This window comes from Sciurus carolinensis, chromosome 3 (assembly GCF_902686445.1).
Source record: "Sciurus carolinensis chromosome 3, mSciCar1.2, whole genome shotgun sequence".
NCBI classification, from domain to species: domain Eukaryota; kingdom Metazoa; phylum Chordata; class Mammalia; order Rodentia; family Sciuridae; genus Sciurus; species Sciurus carolinensis.
The window spans coordinates 66100444-66113242 of NC_062215.1; the positions used below are offsets into that span (position 1 = coordinate 66100444).

Consider the following 12799-nt stretch of genomic DNA (forward strand, 5'->3'; position numbering starts at 1 on the left):
GACTGTCCTTGCTGAATACCACCGACCAGTACACTGTTATGGGGGCTGTGTAAGATCGAGGTGCTGGCTGGGTTGGTTTCTGGTGACCCTTTCCTCTGCTTGCGGATGGCTACCTTCCTCCTGCATCCTCACATGGCCTCTTCTCTATGTGCCACAAATAATTGTCTGGAAGCCGGGCATGGTGGCGCATGCCTGTAATCCCAGCTACTTGGGAGGCTGAGGCAGGAGCATCTCAAGTTTGAGACCAGCCTGGGCTACTTAGCAAGTCCCTGCCTCAAAATAAAGTAAAAAGGGCTAATTTTTACCCAGTTAGAGCACCCCTGGGTTCAATCTCCAATACTGAAAAAAAAAAAAAAAACTCTGATGCTTTTTCTCTTCCTAGTACACTGATACTGGATTAGGGCCCACATTTTAAACCTCATGTATTACCTCCCTGAAGGCCTCATCTCCATATATAGTCACATAGCAGGTAAGGGTTGATCTCATAAGTTGGAGAGGGCGGGGCACAATTTGGTCAAGATTCTTTCCCGTTTGTGTTTTACAGTTCCAGACGGAGGAGTGAACTCGCCAGGCTTTGGTGATCGCTAGGTCAAGGGAGCCAGGCTTCTCACAGTCCTGCTGGGAGGGTCAACCTCAGCCCGTGTTTCCAGAAAAAAATGACTGAGTGACACTCAGGGGCAGAAAAGGCCATTCCTGCAGACCCTGCTTTAATATCAGGCTTTAGACCAGAGAACATGGGTGCAGCAGTGCCACCAATCATGGATACAGAGACCTGGTCAACAGTCAGGGCCTTGTACGAGGACGGAAGCAGGTTCTCCTGGTTATTAGCTCTTTCCAGCCCCGGGGAAAGCGGACTGAGACCTCTTTCCTCTACCTGCTTCCCCACATTCCCTGTGCCTGCCACAGGGCTGGTCCTGCAGGAGGCTCCAACCAGGTGGCCAATACCACCCTCCTGTCACTTTGGGGGTCCAACGAGGCCTCTCCAGAGGCAAAGGAGATTGCTACTACATCTTGCAGGTTCTTGACACATAACAGGGAAGAACTTAAGGATGTGTCATGTTTGGGCAGAGGAAGAACCTCAGTAGAAAGTGAAATGTGGAGGTGCACATTCTGGAAGCAGAATCCAAGGAGGAAAAACGGCATTTCTGGGGTCTTGGGCTCTTCTTTTAAAGGAAACTTCGTGAGGAGAGGGTGTGGAAGGTATGTGGGGGTGTCATCACAAGACTGCTCTGAGGACCTTTAGTTTTACTTGTCTCCTCCTAGTCTCTTCTCTCCCAGCAATAGGTGACGCTGGGAATGTACCCTGTCCTACAGGATTCTTAAACTATCATTTCTCCCTTTTGTTCTAAACATGTTAGTACATCGTATAGGCTAATTAACAGTGCACTGGGTGAATTGAGTGAATTTATAGTACTTTAAGATTGATAGATTCTCAAGAATTTTTGAGTGACAGGTCTGGGGAGAAAAGGCATGAGGTTTTTAGCACAAGGCTTTCATATTAAAGTTAGCTTCCTCTTTCTTCCTTTTATCTCCTGTTTTCATTCTTTTCTATCCTACCTCAATTCCTCAGTCCCTTAGCATCCACAGGTGATGGGTTCTATCTAGCACATTCCAAAACATACCTTGGATGCTAATATTCCTTACCTAAAGAGAAGCATGTGCATGCACCCTTCCCATATGCTTGAAATCATCTCTAGATTACTTATAATACCCAGTACAACGTGAATGCTATGTAAATAGTTGTTATGCTGTGTTTATGGTGTAGTGACGAGGGGAAAATGTCTGTGTTGGGTACACATACAATTAAAAATTTTCCACCCGTGTTTGTTGAATCCACAAATATGGAACTTGCAGACCTGGACTCCATAGGTTTGAAGGGCTGGTTATAATAGCTAATGTTCATTTAGGGCTTTTTCTGTGTGCCAGGCAGTGTTCTAAGTGCTGTGTGTGTTGACTCTACCTTATGAGGTGGGTAGTATTACAAATGAGCCACCCAGGCGACCTCACCAGCCTCGAGTCACCCAGCATTCAAGCCCAGCCGATGAGGAGACAGATTGTCCCAGAGTGCGACTGGACTGACTCACCCATGGAGTAGGTTGCTCAGAAAGGGAGGGTAGCTGCTGCTGGGAGGGCTTCAGGCAGAAGGCAGGACACAGGCTGAGCCCTGGAACTGGCTCAGTTCTACAAACTGAGGAATTGTCAAGACAGCATGGCAGGTCTGGGCTGGGCACTGCAGGAGCAAGAGCAGGGAGGTGGACCATGTACCCTGTGCATGCTCCTGAGGAAAGGCCTAGAAAGGATGGTGCTTCCACAGTGGGTGGGCCTGGCTGGCCCAGCTAGGCCTTAAGGTGAGCTGAGGGACTGTTAGTGCACAAAGTGGGGAGCAGGACCCAGCAATTCTGGGGCAGCATCAAGTCAGCCCTTCTTGGAACTGACCTGGGGCGGGGACTGGGCCTGCAGGGACTTCCTTTCACTCTCCTGCCACCTGCGATTAGGCCCTGGCTCTTACTGCAAACCTCAAGCTCTGACATTGGTATGTGAATTTTGACTTGGACTCTGACATCAGTGTGGTCTTTGAGTTTAGGAAAAATAATAAAGGACTGGAGTTCCTGAAAGGCCTAAACCCAGAGTGCAAAGATACTAAAATCTGAGCCCAGTTACCCTATGTGGCCTGTTAGAAGGCACCCTGGGGAGCCTGTGAAGCCCCTTCCTCTGCCTTCCAGCCCACCTGCCCTCCTGGGAGAATATGACTTCTCCAGCTCAGCTGCCACCTGGTCATTATTTGGGGGTTGGATTTCCTAGCTTATCTAGTTCACATCACCCCTGACCAAAAGCCGGACGTGGCTAGTCTCTGGCAGAGTCCAGGCCAGAAACTCAGCCCTTTGTTCTGCAGTTGGAGTGTTAGCGAAGCAAATGTCCAGGATGCCTGATGCTTGAGTACCAAGGAAGAGGAGTATTGGCTGTGTCACCAGAGGGGGTATGACAAGGTCCTGGAGAGAGGGACCTCAACTCAAATGATAGGGTCCTTGTCATATAGGATGAAAAAGAATTTCAGAACATGTCAGATATTGGAGCCACATTTATTTAGAAAAGCAAGGAGCCCACATTCATGGGAGAATTCAGAGTCTTTTAAAGGAAGTCTGGTGAGGGGTAGGCATTAACCTGGTGATCCCAGGATGGGTGACGGTGGTCTGGTGGTTCTCGGGATCCTTGGTTGACATTTCCATTATCTGATCACATTGGGATCTGTGGGAAAGTACACTCTATTCCAGGTTTTGATCTCTTTGCTTGATCTAGTCTAAAAACGCATGAACTAGTGGGCTGATTAACAGTGTGCAGGGCAAGTTTCACAAGTGAGTGAATTTCCAGCAATTTTAAGATTGTGAGTGAAGATTTATAGATTTCCCAGAAAGTTGAGAGGGACAAACCTGGGAGAAAGAACTGCCTTGGGGAGTGAAGGACTGGGGAACAAGGCTTTCAGGTTAGTTTTACTTTCCTTATCCTTTCTTGGGTTTCCTTTTTACCTTTTGTTTTTTTCTATCCTATCTCAATAGGAAGCGATCAGGGTTATTCATAGCTGGCCTTGCAGAAGACAGAGGGGCCAGCTCCTCAAAGCTCTGTCTCCCTTGACTAGGGGTGAGGCCTGGGGAGGGGAAAGGGCCGTGAAGCTGCAGGCTGGGCCTGGCTTCTCCAGGACATCAATGGATCTCAACCTCCTGAGGCGGTTATTAAGGAAAGGCCATCAGGTTCTGAAAATCTACAGAAACATCTAGATCGGGCCTTTCAGTCAAAAGGGAAGAGGCAGTGAAGGACAATCTCAAAGGAGCCCTGCTAACAGGTGTGGATATGGGCTATCAGGCTGCAAGGAAATGGGGAGGGCATCTGGTCCAAGCTGTCCCACCACAGAGCCCTCCATGGATCAGCTTTTTGAGGTGGAGGTGGAGACAAAGGAGACCTACCTTATAACCTTGTACCTTCTGAAGAACCCAGTTCCAGGGTTGAGCCAATCAGTGTGTTTGTACTCGGTGGCAGTGACAGCTGTGACAGCCTCCAGAGAACCCCTTGATTTATTCTCTACATGTGGCCTGTCCTGTACCATCCTCCCCAGCAACGAGGAGTTTATTCCTCTCCTCTTGAATCTGGGCTGGCCTGTGACTACTTTGAAAGATGCAAACACACATGGCTTATGGCAGAAGTGGCATTATGGAATTTGAGTTCTAGGCCTTAAGAGGATTAGCAGTTTCCTTCCTCCTGAAATGCACTTTCTTGAAGGACCCAACTGCCATGCTGTGAGGGACCCCAAGAAGCCACATGGAAGAGAATGCCCCCTGCCAACAGCCCCAACTAAACTCCCAGCCAGAAACGGCATGTGAGAGCGGCCTGGGGTCTTCCAGCAGTCCCTCCCTCAGATGCAAAGCTGCCTGGTCAGCCCACAGACCCAGGAAAAATGATGAGTGATTCTCTATTTGAAGTGTTGGTGTCAGTGGTTAGATTGATTTCAGTAGATCCCTGAAATGGCAGGTCACCAGTTTTCTTTCCACCAGCTTCCCCTCAGAAGATTCTTTTCAAAAATGCCACCCAAGTGGGACCAAACTGGGACAATCACTGATCCACTGGTCACATGATATCAACCAGGCAGATCTGTTATGTTATTGTCCATAGCCTCATAGAAAATCCTGACCATCCACAACAGCAGGACATGTTCAGGGAAAGAAAGACCCTCAAAGGCTGTCGTTGCTTTTGGGTGATACTGAGGATTCTGCCTCCTTTGGAGGCTTCCAGGAAGAATTGGTTTAAGTCATCTCATGATGGACCTGTGAGCCTTCCCTGCCCCTTTGAGTATTTTGCTAGTGAATTCCAACAAGTAAAAGATACAGAAAAAGGTAACTCAATTAAATACTGAAAAAGGAAGAAAAAATAAACTGTGCTAACCTTAAGAACGAAAAGAAGTCTAACTTAAATGTCTAAAATACAGCCATACACTATCCAAAAGGTTTCAAGTTGCATTAATCCTCCCCCATTAGTCTTAATTTAGAGCTTTCATGCTGGCTCTGAAACTTGATCAGAGGGAAGAGTGTCAGGTTGCTATTGTGCCAAAGGAAAAGGGGTCAAGCTGGCATCTCCCTCCCCTATTCACCTTAGCAGTGGAAAAGGAACGTTATTCCGTTTTTTAAATTAATGCCAGCTAATGGCCAACGCTCCCACTTTATGGATGAGGAAAAGATTCAATGGTGGCAGAGGGGACTCTGGGCATGGTCCTTGCCACATTCACCCAGCATCACTAAAGTTTTATCTATTCCATGTGAATAACCATCAGCCTACAAACTTAGAAGGAAAAGGTGTGTAAGCTCTGTGACTCCCTGTGTAAGTGAATTATTACTGTCACACACCACCCTTGGAGAGTGGTTTCTAGCAAGAATGATGATTTCCCTGAATTGGTGTTAGGCTCCTGCTGGGTGTGCCTGGACTCCATCTGTGGCTGCATTCAGCTGAGCTTAGCTGGGTTGAGGGACCGGCATGGCCACCTGCTGTCTGCTCTCTGGCAGGTGGCGCTGGCTGTTGGCTGGGAAGACTCCTTGTGGCTCATCCTTGGGTAGTTTGTCTGCGTTCCTTACATGGAATTCTCAGGACAGCGTTTCCTTCTTCCTTGGGAGGGGGGGGGGGTAACTAGGAATTGGATCCAGGGCTCATGCAGGCTAGGCAAGGGTTCTACCACTAAGCTGCATCCCCTGCCTTTTCATTTTATTTTTAAGATAGGGTCTCACTATATTGCCTGAGCTGGCCTTGAACTTGTGATCCTCCTGCAAAAAATGAAACAAAAAGTTGAAGCTCCATGATGGCAGGGATCCGTGCTGTTCAGTGAGCTCATTGCTGCAGCCCTAGCACTGAGCGCAGCATCTGGCACACAGTAGGTGATCAGTGAGGATTTGCTGCAGGAATGATTTAAATGCTTTTACTACCACACTGCACAACTCGAATATGGCCTGACTCCTGCCTGCTAGGAGCTCTGGCTTCCAAACCAGCTCTTGCCCTTTGGTTGTTTCAGAACATCTACGCCAATGCAGATGTTCTACATTTAAAACGGTACAGATAAATTTAGAAAATAGAAGTCAGACCACACACTTACGGTTGCTCGCTCCTGAGAGAGACAGTCAGGCTCCTAGGCCTACCCAGCTAAGAAGTGAACCCACAGTCATTACACAAGGACCAACCACAGCGTGGCTCAGGGTTGATGGTGACTCAGCAGGGGCTCAAAGGAAGGGATTCCAGAACCACTATTTTTAGCTTTTTTTTTTTTAAATAATAATTTTTTTAAAGAGAAACTTTAGGTTCACAGCAAAATGCTGCAGAAAGCAGAGAATTTCCATACACTCCCTGTGCCTGGAATCCCCCCCAGCCTCGGGGACCAGAGTAGTGCAATTATAACGATTGCTGAGCCTTCATTGACATATTGTTATCCAAAGTCCATAGTTTATCCCTACGACTCACTACTAGTCACATACATTCTACAGGCGACATTTATCCACCACTGCAGTAACAGTCTAGTTTCACAACCCTAAAAACCCTCTGTTCAGCTTCTCCATTCTTCCCTCAACTCCTGGCAACTGCTGATCTTTTTCCTGTCTCTCTAGTTTTGTTTTTTTCTCAAGATTCTATGGGTGGAATTATACACTATGTAGCCTTTTCAGATTGGCTTCTCTGTTTTGTGCTGCTATAACGGAATACCACACTGGCTAATTTTAAAATGAGCAGAAATTGGGGTAGGGATTGTGGCTCAGTGGTAAAGTATTTGCCTAGCATGTGTGAGGCACTGAGTTAGATCCTCAGCACCACATATAAATAAGTGAATAAAATAAAGGCCTATCAACATCTAAACAAATAAAAGTAAATAAAAAATGAACAGAAATTTATTGACTCATGGTTCTAGAAGTTGGGAAGCCCAAGATCAAGGGGTTGGCATCTGGCAAGGGCCTTCTGCTGGGCCACCCCAGGGAAGAAGGGCAAAGAGGTGAGAGGGAGTCAAGTTCTTATGGTGAGAAATGTGCTTCCTGGACCACAGCATTAAGCATTCATGAGGCTGGTGACACAAACTACTCCTACTAAACCCCACCTCCCAAACCTCTGCACTGGGGATAGTTTCCAACATCTGAACCTTGGGGACACAATCAAACCATAGCGGCTTCTTTCACTTTATAATACGCATTGAAGGTCCTTCCATGTTTTTTCATGGCTTCCATGTTTTTTCATCTCTTTCTTTAGACTTTAAATTTCAGAGCAGTTTTAGATTTGCAGCAAAATTTGAGTGCAAAGCAGAGAATTTCGCATGTTCTCTGCCCCATGTGTGCACAGCTCTCCTGCACCAGGATGCTGCGTGTGCTACACAGCAAATGGAAAGATCCACTTTGAAGGACATGGGTATCTCACAACAGTGAGTAAGGAAAATCAGGACACAAGGAAGCATACAAATGCAAAAATGAATCTGATTTCTCCTAGCTGTGTTGTGTGTATACATATGGTACTTCATCAAATTCATATTGATTTATTTTTATATAAAATGCGTGGTGCTGGGGATTGAACCCAGGGGCACTCTACCACTGAGTTATATCCCCGAGTTTTATTTTTGAGATATGGTCTCATAAGTTGCCCAGGCTGACCTCAAACTTGAGATCCTCCTGCCTTGGCCCCCTGAGTCTCTGGGAATACAGGCTTGTGCCACTGGGTCCACCTAAAAACTATTTTATGTGCCACCAAAAAGAAAAAACTGCCACTTAATTGTAAGGCTCCATCAGTGTTAATTCTTGCATCCTGATTTCTAATTTGTGAAAATATTCAAAGATCACCTTGACTCAGAATAAATGAACTACACCGTTTTATACACACATGAATACACACATTTGCTCTCAGTTGTAAGATTTTGTTGCCTTTGAATTCTCTTCATGCTTGCTAAAAATTTTTGTCTCTTCAAGTGGTGCTGGGAAAACTGGATATCCAGATGAAAAAAGAATGAAGTTGAATCCTTACATACAAAAATTAAAATAGATTAAAGATCTTACCATAAGATGTGTAACTATAGAAACCCTAAAAGAAACCAGAATGGGAAAGTTTCATGATATTGAATGTGGCAATATTTCTGGATATGGTTACCAAAAGCAAGAACAGACAAATGGGACCACATCAGACTTAAACTGCATAGCAATGCTGGGCACACACCTGTGATCCCAGCAACTCTGGAGGCTAAGGCAGGAAGATCACAAGCTTGAGACCAGAATGGGCAACTTAGCTGATTTTTGCCTCAAAACAATTTTTTTTTTTTAAAGGCTGGGGGTATAGCTCAGTGATGAGCACTTGCCTTGCATGTGCTAAGCTGTGGGTTGGAACCATGGTACCCACTTAAAAACAAACTGCACAGCAAAGGAAGGAATCAACAGAGGAAGGTAACCTATGGAATGGGAAAAAGGAACTCACAAACCTTGCATCTTATAAGGGATTGATGTCCAAAATATTTTTTTAAAACTAACACCAAATAACTCCATTTAAAAATGGACAAAACCACCATGACATATCACCTCACATTCATTTGAATGACCACTACCAAAACAATAACACCAGAAAATAGATATGGAGAAATTGGAACTCTTGTGCACTATTGGTAAGAATGTAAAATAGTATATCCATTATGGTAAGTAGTGTGGAGTTCCATTAAAAATTAGAACTACCATATGATCCAACAGTCCTTCTAGGTAAATATTCAAAAGAACTAAAAATGGTTCTCAAAGATATTTGTATACTGCTGTTATTATAGCATTCACAATAGCCAAGAAGTAGAAGAATCTGTCCACCAACTGATGAATGGATAAAGAAAACATGGTATATAGCCAGGTACAATGGTGCATGCCTGTAAATCCAGCAACTGGGGAGGCTGAGGCAGGAGGATGGCAAGTTTGAGGCCAGCCTTGGCAATTTAGTGACATCCTGCCTCAAAATGAAAAGGTTGAGGATATGGCTCAGTGGTAAAAGCATCCCTGGGTTTAATCTCCAGTACCAAAAAATAATAATAAATTTAAAATATATACAAATAAGAACACTATTTACTCTTGCAAAGGAAGGAAATACTGCCATATGCTACAACACGAATGAAAACTGATTACCTCATGCTAAATAAAACAAGCCAGTCAGAAAAAGACATACTGTATGTTTCCACTCAGATGAGAGACCTGAAGCCAACTTCTCAGAATGGTGGTTGTCAAGGATTGGGGGAGGAAGAAAAGGGGAATGGCCATTCAATGGGTAGGGTTTCACTGTGCAAGATGAAAAAGTTTAGAGATGTGCATGTGGTTAACATTATGTACACTTAAAATGGTTAAGACAATGCATTTTGTGTTTTGTTTTTAACTACACACGAAACTTTAGTTTTTCCAAATCTCTACAATTCATGGTTTTAAAAAGTCCTACCCATAAATAAGGATGAACTCGGCAGCGGTGATGGCAGAGTGGCCAACAGCATGACGGCCTGGTGGGAGCTCCCTCCTGCAGGCTCTGGGTATAGGAGGACGGGGCGACCCCTCCCTGTTCCCAGTGAGCATCCGAGCCCAGAAAGAGAAGAGGAGGGCTTCTCTTTCCCCTGCTCGTGTCCACTCGCCTCTCTCTGGGAGCAGATTCTGTGACCACAGACCAACTAAGGATAGAGGCCTAATTTCTTTTAAAATTCTTTTAATTCAATGTAAAGATCTAGAAAATAAAAGAGCCACCAAAAAATTTTGCAGTAGCCTAAGTACCCTTACCTTTGTCTGTCTTATAATAGAAACTAACCCTTACCTAGTAAAAGTCCCCTTTGCCCCCCACCCAAAGTCCCAGTCTCCCCGTCCCCTTATATTTTTCACAGTTTTACCTACGTTGTGGGTCGTATATCTTTCCCTTTGCCTTTATAACTGGTACGTTTTATCCCAGGTCTTGCTTTTATTAACCCCAGGTGCTTTTGGACTCTGCTTATTATCAATCAGCCCTTTGCATCTGGGTGGTTGTCTCGGATCGAGACCTACTGTCCCGCGGGTTGATCCCTTCACTCAGGTGGCCCCCGAGCGTTCCCTCTCGCTGCGCCCTCTGCAGCGCTCCCTCCAGGCTGGGCAATCCTGCCTAAGCGGAGGTGTAACTCGGTCTACTCCGAATGAGAGCCCTGCGGGGTTGGAGGGGAAGGTTTCGCTCCCCAGGCAGCCACTGGGCGCGAGACCCGGGAGCCATCGACCCGGGAGCCTGGCTCCCCATCCCTCGAGACTCCCTGCTTTGTTCTTAGAGCACCCGCCCAGGTTTTTCTCCGGCACTCCCGCACCTGCCACCTTGGAGTCCTCCACTGGCCTCTTCTCGCCTGCTGCTGGCGCGCTGTGCTCTGGGGGGGCGTTTGAAGAGGGGACGCGCTGGGGTTTGGGTGGGAAGGATTGGGGTGCCAGGACGAGGCCGGCAGAGGACCGATCCACTCTCGGGTAGCTGGTCCCGCTGGCCCGCCGCCTGGAGGGGCGGGGCGAGGCTAGCCGCGCCGCCCTTCGCGCCTGCGCCACCTCCCCTCCACTGAGAGCTTGCACTGCTCGCTTGGCTGTCAGGCGCGGTGGCCAAGTGGTAAGGCGTCGGTCTCGTAAACCGAAGATCGCGGGTTCGAACCCCGTCCGTGCCTGGGTTGAAGGTGGGCCTTGGTGTTAGGTGCTCCCTTCGACCCTCCGCGAGGCATTTTTTTTCTTTTCGGATTCTGCTCGGTGGTCCTCCATTCCCTCCTCTCTGGTAGGCTCCGTAACTCCCACCCCTGCTCGCTTCCTAGAGACTAGTTTCGCTCTGCTACGCCGCGGGCCAGGCATCTCTCCCCACGCTGCACCGCTCGAGCAGGCGATCATCGTCACCGCCTCACCTGCGCCCAGGCCTCTGGTTGGCGTGGTGTGGCCGGCCAGCGTGAACTCGGGTCTCGTATTTTTGCCTGGGCGCCTGAGTTCCCACGCTGTGGCCTCGGTTTTGCGTTTTCGTTCCAAGACCAATTGCGCAGGCCTTGCGCGCCGCCTGCCTGCTAGTCTGCGAAGGTATCTACAAGGTTCCGCCGGTGGGAGCTGACCTTTTGAATCCGATCCCCAGCTAGTTATGATACTCCCCAACTCATTTGTAGGGTAAACAGCCCGTTTAATATGTCATGATGTTGATGTACCTTCTACTCCTGACCCTCTTTGATACAATCCAGTCTGTCCCCCTTTCTTTTGTAACACTCAGCATTGAACATACTACTCCATATGTTCGTGAATAGAACTTCCCCTCATTCTACATCCCATGTATCTACTGAAGTGACAAATAAATAAATAAATAAATAAACAAAAATTACTTTTCCCGAGGTCTCTTGCGCAACTCATCATGGAGAGTTCATGTGAATTGAATGCGTCAGAGTCTCGGATAATCAGGAAACAGGATATGGAGCTCAGACAGCAAGAAAATATTGATTTTTTTTTAAACCCTAAGAACCCAATAAATGAAAGCAATGCCCTTGGCTTTGAAAGGGAATGGTGAGCTAGGTGTCATCATGAAATTGTTGCTATATGCAAATGGAGGTCTCTTTGCAACAAGTGCCTCAGCCTAGACAGAGTTCAGACATTTCAGGGATAGGAAGGAGAGAGGTCCTGTGCTACTAGGTATTGCCTTAAATCCTGTCCCTTACTTTGGATTCCTGATGAGAAAGTGCTCCCCAGCTGCAGCTAGGTTTTCTGTAGTAGCTGGAACAGAATTTTACCCTGGTGGGGGTGGGGGATTGTGTCATGGATGAGCCAAGGCAAAGTCAATAAGTGAGGCGCAAAGTACAGAAGAGGTCATTGTACAGATATTGGGAGAACATGGATCCCTAAAGGTTGAAGGGTCAGAGGCAGGGGTCAATTATGGATTCTGAATCAAGAGGGAGGCAGAAGTGATGATAAGTCAGACACAAGCTTGGGAACAGAGCAATCTTGGAATTTGGGCATCTATACTCATCCCTGCCCGGCTTAACAGGTGTGAGAGGGCAAAAACAACTTTGTTGAGTTTATGGCATGACCTCCATTAAATCCCTGTAGTCTCTGGACTTTGCCTTAGATACTAAGTTTTAAAGTTGAGTTATTTCCTAAATGCCCAGTGGTCTGACATTCTTAGTTTCTACCTCAGAGCTTGGACCTTAGAGAAACAAGGGAAACTTAAGCCACCCAACCATCTCCATGACTGTCAGGATCACAGTAGCCCCTTACACAGCTAGGCCTGAGTGGGAATTATGTGATTCTGGCCCTCTATTCAGAGTTAGAATCAGTCCTCCCTAAGGAATAGGACTTGGAACTGCAGAGGCTCCACCCTTCCCCCAGCAGTCTCCTCTGGCTCAGTCCTCCCCCTGGGGCTGCCCTTTGGGTCCAGAACAGATCATAGGGCCTCTGACACTGCAGTATGAGAGCCATACTGGCAGATACCATTGGTTTGTGGGCAGGTAAAACATTTAGGATATTTAAAAATAAATACCTTCTGTCAAATATTTAACTTAAAAGCAGAATTTGGTAAGCATATCTGTTATGCTTCATTCTGTGAATATTCCAGCCTAGCAAGTGGTATTTAAAATCTTTTATTGTATGATGGAACACAGATTAAAAAACCACACAAATCAGATGATGGTATTAATGAGTTGTAAAGGGAATTCTACCCAGATCTGAGGCTTTTGTCAGATGTTCCAGAAACATTTCATGTGTCCCTACCATCATCACTCCCATAATCATGAATACCATAGCCTCTGCTTCTATAGTAATCACTTGCATTTTATTTA

At 46.5% G+C, this 12799-nt stretch overlaps 1 non-coding gene across 1 annotated transcript; it reads left to right on the forward strand.

Annotated features, from left to right (window-relative positions):
• Nucleotides 1-10594: 10594 nt before the first annotated feature.
• Trnat-cgu (transfer RNA threonine (anticodon CGU)) lies at nucleotides 10595-10666 on the forward strand. Its single transcript has one exon. It is a non-coding gene; the product is annotated as a tRNA-Thr (tRNA).
• Nucleotides 10667-12799: the final 2133 nt, after the last annotated feature.